The following is a 13,386-nucleotide window of genomic DNA, read 5'->3' on the forward strand; positions in this document are numbered from 1 at the left end:
TAGTTTATTCTGCTTTTGTTGGCGTAACCCCTGACTAGGAAAGACATTTTACCATTCATAGACAAATCGGAGCATTCAGTGACAAAAAGCTTTAGAAAGGTCAGGATGTTGAATGATCTCTAGGTCCCCAACTTCCCCAAAATCCCAAAAGTATTGGATGGATTAACATCATTCCAGAAAACACATTCTTACTGCTCTACAGCTCAATACTGGAGGGCTTTATACCCCACTAGCCCACACCTGGCATTAGGCATCCTATCAATAGGTTCTCCAGAGCGTCCCACTCTATTGACAAAATGTCAGTACAGGAACTAATATACAAGATGTGTGTGTGTGTGTTTTTGCACATCTCTAATAGAAATGTATTCAACCCTAAGAAGCTGCATGCATTCATTAGAAAGTGTGTACACAAATATTTGGATATATAGGGCCCTATTTTAGTGACACATAGATGAGCCATCTAATGCACAGCTTGATTTAGGGAGTCAGCGTGTCTTTGGTATTGTAGGGACACAAAAGTATGCCTTCAGTGGCTCATAATGCACAAAAGGCATGTACTAATTCTCTTAATGAATCATGAGGGTATTTTGGGCATAACGTCAAATAAACCAATCAGCGTTTTTACGGGTCACACGATACCAATGAACGTCTGACGTTTGACTGTTGTCAGGGTTCAAATCAATCACTGGAACACCTGTGTTTTCAGCTACAAAGATAGCAATATGCCAGAAATTTACCAGAATACACCTCACTTCCAGACCAGCATACTCATCAGCATGTATATATTCATAGGCTACTTCACTATTTAAACGGCACAGGAACAAGGCGTGACATAGACTGTTGACGAAGTGATAGTATAGAGCCTCGCAATGCGCCTTGCGTAGGGTATAAGATAGGGTCCATAGTGTACAATGTAAAAAAAAGGGGTTTTGAAATGAAGATAAAAGTCACAATCTTCTTCGAATAGTTTTGTATGGAGTAGACATAAAGCTTGACAGTAGGCAAATAAAATAAACTACTAATACTCATACTACAGGAGAAAGCTAGCTGAAGAAAGGCACATAAATTAGTCATCCGTCAATTTAGATCAATTGACTTGTTTTAAACTGCTTAGAATAGACACACAGCTCTACAGTGCTCTCAGAGTCAAGCGTCTAATCTCACTTCTTCACTCACTGCAGCTACAAAAAGCACGCACCGTCACAGATGGCACTGTTTGAAGAATGTATGATCCATAGAACCATGAAACATTTATAAACCTACATGCACTAGTTCATGCCTTGCAGTTTATGTCATATTTCCAGTTTCTAGACTATACATTATAATGTCAGGCTAATGTGTGTGTTTATTTTCCACATTGTAGATTAATATTGAAGATACAATAACAATTAAGAGACACATCTAAACCCAACTGTGATGGGTGACTTGGGATGAGCTGGAGTTTCACAGCGTAAAGGAAAAGCAGCCACTTTTGTTCAGCACCTCCAGGAACTCCTTCAAGACACTGAGAAAACTATTCCAGGTGACTCTAGCTTTAATGTCTTCAATATTAAAAACATATATAAAAAAGTAAACTGTTGACTAGTACTGTATATAAAAGGTGGATTATGCCAAAAAACTAACATTACTTCTGTTCATAACAATGCATTTCAAGATAGCGGTAGGGGCTAACTTATATATACTGCCTGACTAGGAGAGTCAGTGCCCCACCAGCGGATTAAATGTGATGTAATTATTTGATGGAAATGTAACTAGTAATTGAAAATCATGTAAATTCCTGTCAGTGACAAAAACTCAATGCCATTCTTAAACTGGCATCTATTACATCCTTTTATGTTTAAGCCACAGCCCATGTCGTGCAGTAGGTGTCCTTTTAATTTTTTGCTCCTGCCCAGCAAAGCAGTTGTATCCTGAAAAATACATTATTTCAGTACAGTGCTTTTGAAAGTGTACAGATGGTATTACCAAGCTGTAAAAAGAAATAAAGTGAGAGTGAAGTGAGAAGTGAGTGTGTGAAAGAGGGAGTAAGAGAGAGTACAGTAAGTTACTGTAGATTGCGAAAGGCATTTAGATCTCAGTATCAACTTTCCTTTTTAAATTTTGTGGCTGAAGACACCTTTGTCGTTACCATCTATTGTACCAGATAAAAAAATTATACAGTCACTCATCCTACACACTGCATCAGGCAAAAACACCATCAGAGTGTGTGTGTGTGTGTGTGTATACACATTAGCCTGAGCTGAGCTGGAAGATCCGTGTTACTGCAACAACTCTACAGGAGTGTGATATGTGCCTGTATGTGCAGTGCTCAGGATAGAGTGCATCAGCTCTCCTGCAGAACCCCTATCAGCGGCAGTCCACAACAGCACAGCTGTTTAAATCCTGATAAATGTTTCATACGCCCGAGAGTCAGGAGCTGCCCATTCCATTAGAGCCAGGCAGCTTCCTCAAAAGCAGAGGCATGTCATAAAAGTAAGCAGTGTGGGCTTCTAATGTGGGTGGAGAAAGAGCATAAAGCAAGCTTTCCACCAAATTCTCTGAAGGTGGTTTAGAGTCGTGCAGTAAGGCCTGAAAATGTACAAAAACGGTTTCTTTTGAAGAGCTGAAGAGATAAACTTGTTTGCTTTGTGAGCAGAAGTCCACAGTAAGAACATACTTATTGTAGAGACATTATTTGTTTGTTTTCTGACTGGTTTTATTCCAATTCTTTATTTCTATTTTAAACTGTTATGTATGCTGCAAACATCTGCAAAGAACTGTATTTTAGCAAGTAAAATCCTTAAAATCTAGTCTAAATACACTGATTTGCCAAAGTAACTGCTCAACTGCCCTGTGACGTTGATGTATGGCTTGGATGCAGCTGCTTGGTCATGGATACATATTCCAAGAAGCTTTCTACACATGATTCTTGAGCTAATCTGAAGGCCACATGAAGTTTGGAGGTCTGTAGTAATTGACTGGAGAAATTTGGCGACCTCTTTGTACTGTATACTATCACAGCACTACGCTGAAATCCAGTGACCTTTGTAAAAGCAGTCTGCATGTCTAGGTGCTTTTTTTATACACCTGTGACCAAGTAAGTGATTGAACCCTGAGTTCCTGTGATTTGAATGGGGGAATAAAAACTTTTGGCAATATAGTGTATCCGACATTTATCATTTTTTCGATTGTTATACAAATATTATGAATTCATTACTATTCACTTTACTTATTTACTAGCCAGTGTATTTGTCATTTTGTCCACTAAAAGTGTCTTATTCCACCAGTAAAAGTCTATTCCGAGCTAAATTGCCTGTTATTTCTTAAAATAAGCTACAATATATCAAAAGAAAAATATACATTATAAAAAAAATCCAATCTCTTAATATACTTAATAAAAGTAAACATAAGTTGAAAATAAGGTCATTACTCAATAACCCAACAATGAGAATTTGTTACATATTTTAACTTAGGAGGATAGCTTTTTATCTTTCCATTTACTGAAAGTGTGTCATGTCACTAGCAAACATCTATTTCAAGCTAAATTGTGTGCTATTTCTTAAAAACAAGCAAAAACTTCTGCAAATAGAATTAGATAATTTTAGTAGATACGATCTTAATGTTATAACTATTTATTTTATATATTTATTATATCTAAACATATTTAATCGTTAGACTACATTTAAGAAGGTTTCTCCTGCTAAGACATACTCTTTTTCAGTGCAAACAACAAAAACTAAACTCACCAGCCCCTCAGCCCTCTCAACACAGACTCCTTGACACATCTCCAGACTGACACTCACAGCTGACCAGGTGAAGGAGCTGCAGGGCCGAATGGCACAGAGCCCAGAGTACTGAAGTGTGCTGAGCAACTGGGTGGAATCTTCCAGCACATCTTTAATCTGCAGCCTTGAAACGGTCCCAGTTATGTGGAAGACACCATGTGTGGTCCTGGTCCATAAGAAATATAGCATCAATAAAAAGCAATATGCAGTACTGGTAGCACTGACATCACACATCATGAAGACTATCACTAGAGTGGTTGATATTAGCTCATATCCAGAGACATCCACAGTTGTGAACATTTGAACCATAATTAATGTGCATCATGTTTTTTTTGTATTTATTTACCTCCATCGCCATGATGTACTCAGATTTTTTAATCAAGTAGATGAACCCATTATGTTGGCTGTCTACTAGTCTGTGGCATACCATTTAAATGGTATATTTATGTATTCATGATTTTTTTGTATATGTGTGTATGTATGTGAACTGTGATCGCTCACCCTTTTTATTAACAAAGAATATATAAATTGACTATCAGTAAAATTCAGCAAAGTTCCCAGGACAGATGTGTATCATATTGGAAGAAATGAATAAGACACTCATTATTTTGCACATGTAGGCCTGCCACAATAATTACATTATAGATTTATTGTACAAAATATGTAAACGAGTTCAATAAATTTTACTGATCTCAAAATGGTCAATTGCGTTTTTTCTATGAATCAAAACAATTTAATATTATTATTATTATATTTAATCAGGATCTTTTAAAATAATAGTTGCTTTATAAGAAGATGTATTTTCATTATTACACTATTATCATTATATCACTGCCATGAGTTAGTTTAAAATGGCAAAATAATTTATCGAAATTATTTTGGGGACAATATATTGTCTAAAACAAAATGGTTATTGTGACAGGCATCTGTACATTTTAAACATATTTTCAGCAGATAAGAAGACAATAACAGTTAGTAACACAAACATATGTTTACATATTTCTTATTTTAAAAAACCCTCCCATAGCTGCATTATTCATTATGTGGTCTAATGTAAATAGCTAAAAGCAGGAAGCTACTCAACTCATTAATTTTCTAGATGTTTTAGGGTGTCAGTCAAATGATATATTACCCACAATAGGGTGTACTCTGGGTAATACTCAAGTCATTTGACTAATATACATGCCTGACATGGCTGGCCACACACACAGAATGAGTTAGGAGTGGGCATTATTTATCTCATAATACTATCTCTTATTGTTCTATAAGATTAATTAGCTGATACATATGCAGAAAGACAGACAGACAACAAAAAACTTTCTCTCACTTTTAGGGGTGTTGGGATTCAGTTTAGGGCTGCAAGCACCCGGCTGCTTTACATTATTACTTCTATATTTGTGTTATTATTACTGCTCTGCTCAAATATTTTTACAAAACCTTTGATGCATTATTAAATGTTCAATCAAGCAATTAATTTAAAATTGTATCTTCTGTTTTAGAAATGTGATGAACATTTTTACAATACGTTTTAAACCATATCTACAATATTTACAATATGTTTTAAACCACATGTAGTCCTAAAAAAATTGTGTAAGATGTAAATGATGGTGAGTTGATGAATTGAGAGTTGATAGTGTGTTGACTGAGAGCTTGTTAATGACTATTCTTTTTTTCACACATTATTAACTGTGATGCTTTGAGTGACAGTAGTTGCCCTTATCTGGAGAATCAAGCGAGCCGGCGGTGGATGAGGCAGTAATTGGGAGATTGTGAGGACATTGTGCTGCAGGACAGCCTTAGCTGTAGCGTTAGCCACAGCGCGTGGCAGCAGAGGCCAGTGGGATGGTGTCCTGCGGCCCTCCCACAGCGTGTTTATGTAACAGAGTGCAGCACACTTCAGCTCGTGTTAGCAGCTTCCCCCTCACCACGTGCTCCCAACTGACCCGCTTCATACACACACCAGGCCACAGACAGCAGAACAGAGGAGGAAGAAAAGAAGAGTGAGGAGTGGATGCTGAGTTCAGCAGGGAGAAAGTGGATGCGAGAGAATAAGAAGAAGTAGAAGAGAGAGAGAGAGAGCGAGAGAAAGGCAGGGAGAAGCAGAAAAAAGATAGAAATGCAAAGAGAAAGAGATAGAAATTAGAAGGACCTCTGCTAAAAAAATCCCACTCATTCCTGTTTTTTTTTTTTTTGCTAGTAGCTGGTTTTGGATGGTCAAGGTGGTTGAAAAGCTGGTAATTCTGTTTTTTTTTTACTTTCTTGATCATGCTGGTCAACCATTATGGTTTGCTGGACAACCAGCTTAATCATTCTGGTCAAATAGCAGAGTCTTGCTAGTCATGTTTGTCATGTTGGTCAGCCATCTTGATAATGCTTGTTAACCAGGTTGATCATCTTAATCTTGCTCATCATCCATCTGGATCATGCTGGTTAACCATCTTGGTCAGAGTGATCATGCTTGTAGACCAGCTAAACTATCAAACTTACGAAGTGGTGGTTAAAATATAAGCTGGTCAAACAGCGTTATCAGCTTGGTCTTGCTGATCATGCTGTTTTATCGACTTGGTCATGCTGGCTAATGAATGAATAGGTCAAGTTGGTCATGTTGGTTGATGAGCATGGTAGTTACGCTGGTTATCTAGCCTGGTAAGTTAGTTTGTTCATGCTTGTAGACCAGCTAAACTGTCAACCTCAAATAAAAAAAACATTCCATATGCTTCCAAAATTTAAGCTGATCAAATAACTTCACCAGCTGGACCACCTTAAAGTGGCTATGCTGTTTTTTTTTTTAACTGGGGCAGGGGAAAGGTTCTTATTGCATCAGATTCATGCAGTCAGGATTCACCCTCAGCTCTGTGCTCCTGCTTGAAAGTGGTCAGATAATGTAGTGGCACTGTAACTTTACTACCCTCACCTCTTCCTTTTACAATATTTAACAGGGGGAGTCTCCCAGGGTGGAGAGTGGTACACAGAGTGATTCAGAGAGATGGGGAGAGAGAGATATAACGAAAATGAGAAGAGGGAAAGATAGATGAGGACAGGGAGAGAGAGAGAGAGAAAGAGGAATCAGGATGTGGAAAAACACAGTAAAACGGTTCAGAACTAATGGATTTTAGAGATGCACACACTGCTGCCCATTTGCTGCCTGTTAAGGCCTGCGTCAGACCATCGTTGAACTCACAGCACACTTTCTGCAAAGGTTCTAGTCATGCACTGTGATTGTGTCATGGTGACATGAAGGGAATTTTCTGTATTTTGACCATCAAATGTTATGATCACTTTCTTGTTCCTACTCTCATTGTCCATTTTATAAGCTTTTCTGACCTCATAGGACACTTTGTAGTTCTATAATTACTGACTGCAAAGCTGCTGTGTCTCTGTATACTTTATTATCCTCCTTTCACTCTGTTCATCAGTGGTTAGAACCCCACATGATCATCACAGAGCAACTTTGGTGATGGGTCATTCTTAGCACTGCAGTGACACTGATATCATTGCAGTGTGGTGTGTTAGTGTTTTGTGCTGTTACGTGTTGATCAGACACATTTAGTACTGTAAATGTCCAGCCAGCAGGATTCTGACTTTACATCCACAAGGTGGAGCAAGTAATTGGAGTATCTAATAGTGTAGATAATGAGTGGACACAATGTTTAAAAACTCCAGCAGCACTTGTGTGTGTGATTCACTTGTACCCACTCATCCCACATTAACACACCACCACCATATCTGTGATACTGGGGAATGAATCACAATCCAAATAATACCTGCCCTGTGGTGTTCCTGAAAAATAATCAAGTATGCAGAGAAACAGATACATACAGGGAGATACAGAGTGCTCCTATATAGTTAATTTAGCTGAAAAAGGACATAGTAGAGAAAAGAAGGTGGTTATATTGATTGTTATTATTATATTGGTTATTATATATTTGACTGCTCTGTGTATTTGTCATAACCAGGGCCACATCGTGGAATGTACACAAAGAGTGTGTGAGGATCTTAATGTGTGCAACGGTAAACTGGACTAAGATTTATGAGCATTTCTACACTGCTGGCAGAGCCACAGGGAAGTTGCCATGCTGATGTTTACAGTGCTGTTCTTCATCTGCTGACATGAACTATAGTTTAGTTATAGAGTGGACATCAGTGTGTGTGTGTGTGTGTGTGTGTGCGTGTGTATGTGAGTGTGTGTGTGTGCCTGAGCCTGTGGGTGTCCAGTGTCACTGTGACTCTCCTTCCTCTCAGCAGACGAGTGAGTGACACATCCATGACTGTCCTTTTCAGAGTTCATATGCGTACCCGGTGTGTGTGTGTGTGTGTGTGTACAAACTATCTAATGACTTTGGGGATGAAACCTCAGACAAAACAAGCCAAATGCTTTGGACACTGTATGTCCAAAAGTATTTATACAACCTTTGTAACTGGGGGAATTTAAGGTGCTACCATAATGCACAATGTAACTCTTCTGATGAACGCATTTTCCCACTGAAGTAATATAACATACCAGTCCTGCTTAAAAAAATATTGAAACATTTAATAAAAAAAGTTTTATTTGCAGTAATTTCCGCTTCTAAAGTGCTGTGCTATAGGCAAGGATGATGTGTCCGCTTACTTTGGTACCAATAATATCGCCCACCCATGGTGACATCCAACCATCTGTGTCTCACCACTATTAGAGGCACAATGCTGCTGCAGCAGCTCAGTCCAATCAGCTCTCTCTCCTGCCCTGCCCCTAAACCCATACATCACCCAGTGCCCCTCCCAAACTACCCCTCCCATTTTTAGAATTTTGGAGTCATCAGGGGGTTAGTTACCCTTTACAGCACTCCAGCATTGAGCTGTGGGGCAGTGGTAGAACTGTGTCCTCTGGAATGATTGTGTTCCATCCAATACTTTTGGGATTTTTTGTTTGGGAGTTGTGGATGAGGTGGGGAGGTCACCCAACATCCTGACATAATCAGTAGCTTGCAGCTCAAGTAATGCATAGCATTGGAGACTCCATGCAATGTCCTTTCTGTGAGTGCAGGGAAAACTACACAAATACAATTTGCCATTTAAAAACTCGACTGTGTGTTGCAGAAACATTTTTAAACATTTGCAGAATATTGTTTTACAGAACCAGCAATTGAAGGGCTCTTTCAGAAATCAAAGAAAGGGGGGCGCCGAGTGGTCCAGCGGTCTAAGGCGCTGCCACTATGAGCAGGAGGTCGCAGGTTCGAACCCCAGCTCATGCAGCTTTGCCATCAAGCTGCCGGTGCTCAGAGGGAGCACAATTGGCCCTGCTCCCTCTGGGTGGGTAGATGGCGCTCTCTCCCCACATCACTCCTAGGGTAATGTCTGCAGCACAGGGCGTCTGTGAGCTGATGTACCGGAGCCGAGCCGCTGTGCTTTCCTCCAAGCGCGCTGGCTGCTCGGCAATGCTGCATCAGCAGCAGCTCGAAAAGAAGCGGTGGCTGGCTTCACATGTATCGGAGGAAGCATGTGTTAGTCTTCGCCCTCCTGGTGTGTTGTGGCATTACTAGTGATAGGGGGAGTCCTAATGAGTGGGTTGGGTAATTGGCCGTGTAAATTGGGGAGAAAAATGGGAAAAATTAGAAATAAAATTATTTTAAAGAAATCAAAGAAAGCATCAAACGATGAATTGTTGAACTGTTTTAACACATTTATTTTTAAGAGTGGTTGTGGTTTCTTCTCACCCAGTGTCATCCTGTTGCTTGCTTTTAGCAGCTATGTGTTAAAGAATGTACTCTGCCCTGAAAAAGAGCTAACTATATGTGTAGAAAAGAGTGTTTTACACAAGTCACATTTTTGCTTAGTTATGAAAAGGTATTTAACAACAGCAGTTATGTCTCAGGCAGATTACATATAAATGATTACAGGTGTGATCTGATTAGACACTGAGTATCAGAGGCTGCTTTCGGGTAGTTTACCTCTCTGTGAGAGATCAGTGAGTGCTAGACATGCCTTTATGACGAACCTAATTAAGAGACTTAAAGAAGGGGTGCTAAGAGGGCTAAAATTTTGACAAATTGTTCACAACCTAGGCTCTCCTATAGCCAGCCACCAACACCGTTTGTCTGCAGTGGTGTTGTGAATGAGAAACCTGGAGTGCTACTGGCTATTATTTCATCAACAAATCCAGATTCTGGTTGCGATTAAGCATTAAATGCGTTTGAATATGGAGGCCTCATGATGAGCTCCTCAATCCCAGCAACTGATGTGATGATCTGGGGAGCCATCACATGCGACAGTTGGGTCACCCCTAGTAGTGATACGAGGGACAATAACAGATATGCACAGGACATCCTGCGGCCACGTCTTGTATTTCTTAGCAGTGCTTCTAACTATTTTTCAGAAGGATACACTATAAAACAGTATGTCTAAAAAGTCAATAGTAATATTAATTTGTTTCAGCTGATGCTCAGTATAAGGAGATAAAAATTGGATTTTGGTGGGGGAATAATCTGATCGGGACATCCCTAATTATACTCTAGTTACATCAATACTTTTGTATAATCATTATCGGGTAAAAAAATATATAATAACTTTACGATTTGACCATGTACAACTTCTAATGGTAATTTATGTGTATAGCCATTTTGGACATTTCTGTTGGTTTCACTGATCATGGAAGAGGACCATCACACTGTACAGAGCAGTTGTTGTTTTCAAATGAAGGAAAAAATAAATAAATAAGAATAAACCAAATATGGTACTTTCATGTGGATGATTATGAAATGTGATAAATGTGTACACATTTAGATTCAGTAATTTAAATGCACCTGCTTTTTTCTGTGTGTTCTAGTGGATTATAGTAACATTCAATGTGTTCTATGTGCAGTGGTACAACGCATGCCAGTTCAAGGGCCTAAATTGCTGTGTCCCCTGACCGCATGACCAAGAACGTGAATAATGAATGAAGAGACATACACTCAAGCAGAGAGAGCACTACAGTTCAGTGCAGTCAAGGTCCCTCACTTTGCATCTGTGTGCGCGTTTGTGTGCCAATACACACTCAGTCATGTGTAGATACAGGGATATCCTCAGAGGCAGTGACAGAGGAAGTGCAGCATCACAGGGACTGCCCTGTTACTGTGCAAGAGTGTTTTTTCGTGTGGATATATCTTTACAATTTAAGCCAATGTGCTGATGATGCACAACAGCTTTATTTTAGTTATTATCAATCAAAAAGAAATAACTATAAAATAGAATCAAAGACAAACACAACATATCCACTGCCTCCCCCTGCCTGCCCCACCTCGCACATGACAGAACAGAGCAATATGGTGGAAAATCTAATCGTCCATCCAAAGGGGTTGTCCGGGAGGCAGCCAGATTGCTAACAACCATGCATTTATTCAAAACATGCGCACTGTAGCCCACAACGAGGAAATACACTGCAGCCTTTACAAGTCAGTGTGCTTCAGAGGACACACTGGATTATGTCAAGCCCTTTATCTGACCCTCGACCATCAGCCATCCTCCAGCTGAGGCACAACTACTCTACAGAAAACTCAACTTCTACTGATTAACCGCTCACATTATCATTTTCCACATCTTTCTGACACCAAAGTTCTCCAACAAACACAAATGTTTATATAGATTGTTCTTTCATTCTAGAATGGCCTCCTCCCCTTATATTAAATTCCATTTGGGAGTATAATTCTATTTTATTCTATTACTTTTCAAACCTTTCAGATGCTGAACAAAGCCAACATCTGTTCTTTCTGTTCTCCAACACATTATCTATGGAATTGACAGAAAAGAAGAATAGAGACAGAATAATCAATCTGATGTGTTATATCCCCAAAACACCAAATAATGGTGAGAGAACATGAGATACTGATACTGTCTGTATTCTGGACTTTATTTAGCCTTTGGTTGATGGTTGTGTCACTAAACGAGGTCATCTTTGGTAATGGCAGAAGCTGGGAGATGAGGAATTTGTGAAAACAGTAAAGACGAAGGGGCTTTAGATAAAGGCAGCCAGACGAGAAACAGTTCAAAACTATCTGACTCAAAATAATCAAGCTCTGAATGTTTTCCTGAAGAGGATTCAGTCTCACGCTGTGAAGATTCACATAGCAGGGTATCAGTGCTGGTCCCCAGTATCCTACACCTGTCCTCTATACACACACCACCAGGCAGCAGTGTAGATGGATGACTCAGGTAGAGCTGGTGTGTGTGTGTGTGTGTGTGTGTGTGTGTGTGTTAGGGGGGATGGGTATAGGTGATGCTTCTTCACTCACACTATGCAACTTACCATCTGGATCAAGGACACAAGACATCAGATACTTTTCAAGGTAGGCCAGTGTAAGAATTCAAATTGATACCTAAGCTTACCAATGTTTACCAATGTTGTTAACAAAAGCTTGTATATCTGATATTTTGTCTTGTTTTTATTTGTTCCCTGATGTTTACTTTTGATGTTTGTATATGTTTATCTATCAGAACAAGTTGTTAATATTTTTCACATTTTCTAACCTCACTTTACTATTTAAAATGAATCAGGATTTGGCTTTAAAGACTGATACATGAATTATGATATCTGTTCTTATTGTCGGTTTTGTATGATTCTTCATCCAAAACATAATCCAGGCTGAAATACTCCCTATAATTTCAACACAATAGGTAGGGCAAAACTACTGTGGTTTTATACATGTATGTGTGCCCATTGCTATTTGTAAAATCACAAAAACATTGATTGTGTTTGCATGTACTAAATAATTAGATAAGTGCTGAAAATCCAATCAAGACATAATGCATTAAATCATATCTGATTAAATAAATTGTAAAAGTTACACAAGTACTATAAATGGGTAACTGGGTTCTTTAGTTTGTTAGTTATGTAAGTGTCATAAATAACACTAACACTGTAGCATTTTTTGATGATAGGATCTTTTTAGTGAATAGAGAACAATATGTACTTTCTAGGTCACTACAAAAATTAAACAAACTACAGCGTGGGTTAGATTTACGTGTAAAAATTACTAAGGTAGCTTTTACTACCTTTTACTTATGGAGAAGACCTTAAATGACATTTATTAAAACCTTCCTAGAGGAAAAAAACACAGCCCTAAAACTGATAGTCTGTTTAGGTAGTTTAGGTGTATAACTTTAAGTATTTTAGCTTGTGTAAAAAAATAACCAAAGCTAAATGAAAAAAAAAAACATTTGGATCACACTCACTTATAGTACCAGTCAAAAGTATGGACACATTTTAAATTCAGTGATTTTTCGTTATTTTTAGATTTTCTGCATTGTAGACAAATACTAAAGTCATCCAAACTATGAAGAAATACATTGTTTAATAAAGAAAACGTGTAAAACAAACCGGAATATGTTTTTTATTTTTGATTCTTCAAAGTAGGTAGCTCTTGCTTAGATGACAGACTTGGACATCTCAGACAGCTTTATGAGGTAGTGTCACCTGGAATGGCTTTCAGTTAACAGCTGTGCTGAACTTGTCAAGAGTTATTTACTTACATTTTTTGCCATCTTAATGTGTTGGAGAGCATCAGCTTAGTCAGCCAATCATGAGCTAGAGCTGTTCGTAGCTAATCCTCCTTACCAACATTCTGATGAATAAATTCAATACAGTTAATATTTTATTAATTTCCATCAT

General features: G+C 38.6%; 1 protein-coding gene across 17 annotated transcripts in view; it reads right to left on the minus strand.

The window, feature by feature from the left end:
• camk2g1 (calcium/calmodulin-dependent protein kinase (CaM kinase) II gamma 1) overlaps positions 1-13,386 on the minus strand; it is a 99,723-nt gene that overhangs the window by 85,532 nt on the left and 805 nt on the right. For 16 of the 17 annotated variants that reach the window (XM_022669026.2, XM_022669022.2, XM_022669024.2 and 13 more), the window contains exon 2: positions 3,726-3,930. The exons of the other annotated variant lie outside the window; for it this stretch is intronic. The gene's annotated coding sequence lies outside the window, so the exon portion shown is untranslated. The remainder of the gene's footprint in view (positions 1-3,725; positions 3,931-13,386) is intronic. 17 annotated transcript variants of the gene reach the window in all.

This window comes from Astyanax mexicanus, chromosome 15 (assembly GCF_023375975.1).
Source record: "Astyanax mexicanus isolate ESR-SI-001 chromosome 15, AstMex3_surface, whole genome shotgun sequence".
NCBI lineage: Eukaryota > Metazoa > Chordata > Actinopteri > Characiformes > Acestrorhamphidae > Astyanax > Astyanax mexicanus.